Source organism: Tenrec ecaudatus, chromosome 8 (assembly GCF_050624435.1).
Source record: "Tenrec ecaudatus isolate mTenEca1 chromosome 8, mTenEca1.hap1, whole genome shotgun sequence".
NCBI classification, from domain to species: Eukaryota; Metazoa; Chordata; class Mammalia; order Afrosoricida; family Tenrecidae; genus Tenrec; species Tenrec ecaudatus.
Window position 1 is genome coordinate 6726353 of NC_134537.1, and position 4950 is coordinate 6731302.

A 4950-nucleotide genomic window follows, 5' to 3' on the forward strand; every position below is an offset into this window, starting at 1 on the left:
CACCCCCACCCGCCTCGGGCGCGCTAGACAATGACAACTCTATGGTTCCTCGCTCCTCCCACGCCCACGCCCCCTCGGATGTAGGGGGCGGGGCTCGGGGGACCAAGGTTCTGTTGCGCCAGCAGTTGCAGAACCAACCTACCTGTTGGAAAGGAAGTCCCGAGCGCTCCTTGCTTCCAGAGCGAGTTAGGCGCGTCCGTTTTGATTTGCACTGCCATTGAAGCTGATAAGGAGTCACTGCTCCGATGTCTGAATGGCCCTGGGGATGCTATTTCCGCTTGGCTGCAGAATGTGTGGCCTTTCTCACGTGTAAACGAGGACCATGGCTTAAAATCACTGCCTCGTAGAGGCCATCTAGCTCAGAAGTAACAAAGCCCACATGGAAGAAGCACGCCAGCCTATGTGATCACAAGGTACAGAAGGGATCAGATATCAGGCATCAGGCATCAAAGAAAAAATGAAATCATTGTGAATGAGGGGGAGTGCAGATTGGGGACCCAAGACACAAGACCCATCTGTAAGCAACTGACATCCCCTTATAGAAAAAAGAGAGGAGCCAGTCAGGGTGCAGTGTAGCAACAATGAAACATACAACTTTCCTCTAGTTCCTAAATGCTTCCTTCTTGTCTCTCCCTCCCCTCACCCCCAACTATTATGATCCCAATTCTACCTTACAAATCTGTCTAGACCAGAGGATGTACACTGGTACAGATAGGAACTGGAAACACAGCGAATATAGGGCGGATGATCCCTTCAGGACCAGTGGTGAGAGTGGCAATACCTGGAGGGTGGAGGGAGGGTGGGATAGAAAGGGGGAACTGATTACAAGGACCTACATACAACCTCCTCCTTGGGGGATGGACAGTGGAAAAGTGGGTGAAATGAGATGTCTGACAGTGTAAGACATGATAAAATAATTTATACATTATCAAGGGTTCATGAGGGAGGGGGCAGCAGGGAGGGAGGGGGGAAATGAGCTAATGCCAAGGGCTCAAGCAGAAGGCAAATGTTTTGAGAACGATGATGACAACAAATGTACAAATGTGCTTGACTCAATGGATGGATGTATGGATTGTGATAAGAGTTGTACGAGCCCCCAATAAAATGGTTTAATAATTTTAAAAATCACTACCTCGTGAATTTGCGGACGATGGCTGTATCTCTTGCACAAGTGATGAGATGAGGCTCTCCAGTCCCATGAAGTTTCAGAAATGAGGCGCAGTTCTCTGTCTGTGGGGTCACCACTATGAGTCCGAATCGACTTGATGGCGGTGAGTTTCTGTGTTTTGCTCCGACACAATAATTAAACTGTAGTTGTGAGATCCTGTTTAGATGGGGGTCTGAGTGGGGCGGAGCACACTCCCTCCTCTGAAGGAGGTGGTCATTCCATCACCCTAGGTCAGGGATGGGGAACTCTTTCCTGCTAAGGGCCATTGGGATATTTAGGTAACAGCATTCACAGGCCATCTTGGCCAGACACTTAATCTACTCACCCCTAATGTGATGGCTGGAAGTGATCCTCTTTGGTGAGATCTGTGATATTAGCTGGTATAGATGATTTCTGGGACTTTATTCAGCCTGTGGGCGGGGACTATCTCCACCCCTGCCCTTGGTAAAGGCGGGGACTGTCTCCACCCCTGCCCTTGGTAAAGGCGGGGACTGTCTCCACCCCTGCCCTTGGTAAAGGCGTGTTTGAAGAACGGAACCTGAAGCTCTCCTCTGTTAGGTTCAGGTATGTGGGGGCTGACAACACTATTAAGCTGAATCTGGAATGAGGCTCCAAAAAAGACAAGGGCCATGTCTCTGCGGGTCCCATGTTAACATGGAAGCGTCTTGGGGGCTAGCTGAATTAGGGAGATTCGTGTTATTCTGTGTCTGTCCGTAGTCTCTCTTGACATTCATTAAACTCGTACTTAGTTTTTGCTGCCTTCATGGGTGCAACCATTCAGCAGCTATCCACTGAATGCATTATCTTTGTCTTGTTGAAGTCAATCAATATGTTGCTATAAATGATATTCAAACTATGGTCTTTTCTTGGCCCCTATAGCAATCCATGGAGTCCAACTGGGCCACATGGCTCTGAAATGATGAGTAGTGGAGGGTGAGCTATTCTGGTCCTGGATCTATCCTGCCCACGAAGGACGAGGTCATTTTTTACCCCCACAAACCACCCTCCAGAACAGAAGTGGACTTTAGGGAACATGATTGGTTTTATACTGCCAACCGAAGTCTACAAAATCAGGATTTGTAACATAAATGGAGCAAGATGTGGGTGGTACCTCAATGGTGATCCAGGTGCAAGAGACTCACAGAACAGAAATTTCTGAAGGCTAGAGAGAATGATCCCGGTCGCTCTGTGGGAGAAAGAGGAGACTGTCTACTCCGGTAAAGAGTACCGTCTCGTTGTTTTTACAAAAGGAAAAAAAATAAAAGAGTGCAGCCTCAGAAACGCACGGGCAGCTCTTCTCTGTTCTCTCCCAGCACTGCGAGCTGGAATCGACGTGACGGCAGCGAGTTTGAGGACGGAGGAGTACATAAGTGAAAGTAACAAACTCTGCGTTGTGTTTGAATCAGAACAAAGCAGAATCACTTCTTCGCTCAAAACACTGTCAGCTGCTTAAAGATAAGCAGATCAAACAGCTTTCTTCCCATTCCGGGCAAAGAAAATAAAAAGAAAACAGGTATTGTTATGGATGTTTAGTGGAGGAATTATCAATATCTTCTGCAAAAACAGTCATGACTGCTTTTATTAAAAACTCATTTTATTAGGGGCCCTTACAGCTCTTATCACAATCCACCCATCCATCCATTATGTCAAGGACATTTGTACATAGGTTGTCCTCATCATCTTCAAAACATTTCTTTCTACTTGAGCCCTTGGTGTCAGTCATTTTCCCCCTCCCTCCCCCATGACTGCTGCTTTATAACCTCAGAGGTGATTGAAGATGCTCTGAACAACAGACAAACTCACTCCCATCAAGTGGACGCCACCTCATAGCAATCGAAAAACACCAAAACAACACTCACTGCCCTGCAGTCATTCCAAATCACCGCGAGCCCGTAAGACAGGAGAGAGCGGCCCCTGTGAGTTTCCAGGGCTGTCACTTTGTAGAGCACCTGGTGGTTCTGAACTGCTGACCTTGGGAGAAGTAGCCCAACGCATAACCGCTATGCTACCAGAGCTCCTCTCTGGTTGGAGGGGCCTTGCCCCACCACTAATCACGAGTTCAATAGGCACATTGTACGGTGGCGATATATAAATATTATATTAAAGTCATCGAGAGCATGAGATATAGAAGATATTGAAATAATGGAGTCAGACACATGTCATGATAGCATGCTCACCTCAGCCCTGCTTGGTGGTCCAAATGGAGAGAGGTGGAAGGGAAAGAGGACAAGGGGAAGGGGAACAGGGGAGTGAGTACAGGAGAGGAGAGGGGGAACGGAGGAGAGGTCCAGGGAGGAGCCCAGAGAGAGGGGCCTTTTATTGCTAACCCTGACCTATATATATTTGGGGGCAGTGCAAGTCCCCTAATTACAGGTAAAGACAGGTCACAGGAAGGGGCTGCACTATAGGTTATACAGCAATGAGAGGGGGACAATCTAGGGATATACACGCAATAGGAAAAGGAGGTATTGGGGGTATGCATGTGACAAGATGGACAGATTCTAGATTCAAGATGGCAGCTTAACTTTGGATGTCATGGAGCAGGTTTGATCTGTTCTCTGGATCTCCATAAGAACCGTTATTAGTAGAGTGTAATCCCCACCTACAGGAACCAAGCTAATGGTCGCAAGCCTTAGCCCATAGTCCCCAGCAGCAGGGAGCGGGGTTTACCTTAGTCTGGCGACTGATTGCCTTTAGGAAGGATGTCTGTAAGCATCTGACCTCCCCCCATGTCTTTGGGGGAGATAAAGCTGGGGAAAAGTCTCTTTATAATCCCACACTCCTCAACATGATCTGGTTGCTAAAAACAATTTGACAATAAGAACAATTCTTTCTATTTATCTTGAAGTAGAAACACCAAAAGAGGAAATTTGTTCACACTGGACCACAGAGTTGAAATTAAATTTAGTTTTAAGAGATTTTTATTCGACTCTCACTCTCTCACTCACTCTCACTCATACTCACTCACTCACTCTCTCACTTACTCACACTCACTCTCTCACTCACTAAAAAAATAAATAAATAAAAAGAGATTTTTATCAAGTGAACACTCAACTAGTCAAAGCTCTTTTCAGTTTCAGTTATAACTGAGTCCAGGGAGACAGTTTGCTCTCTATGTGACATTCTTGACCTTACATATTTCCTTTTAATCAAGGCTATACAAAATGAGATTTTTATTTTGTTGCAGGTTCAAATAAATGATAGCCACTATAATGTCTTGATAATTTAGAAGAGTCTTTATCTGATTGTAACTGGACTGCTAGAATCTAAAAGTGATTCTTTGATTTCAGCCCCAAGTTCACATGACAGTTCATCTGTAAAGGCGAAACACTCATTTATCCTTTGTCTAAGACTTAAGCAAGCGTGGACAGATGAATAAAGCAAAATTAATGTTATTGTTCTTTAGGGTTAGGGAGCATTACAAGGTACAGCATTGATTATAACAATTTGGTAACTTCAAGAAGAGCAAGCATGGATTACAAGGCACATTCCTTGTCATAAAATAAACAATGGCAAAATTGACTATAACATCCTGGTTACCATAACAAGGTTAACTACACCATTCAGAGTACAATATCAACAGGAACAATATGCCCAGAACCTGGGTACATGAGAGTACATTCTAAAATCAACCACTAGTGGGACTTTCCAAGATGGGAGGGGGAAGGAGGCAGGTCATTCAGCAGCTTAAAAAAAAAAAGGAGTTTCTTTTGTTAGTCTGCCTCAATTTCACAGTTTCTTCTCAACCAAAAAGAGTCACACATCTTAATCCCGCAGAGGAG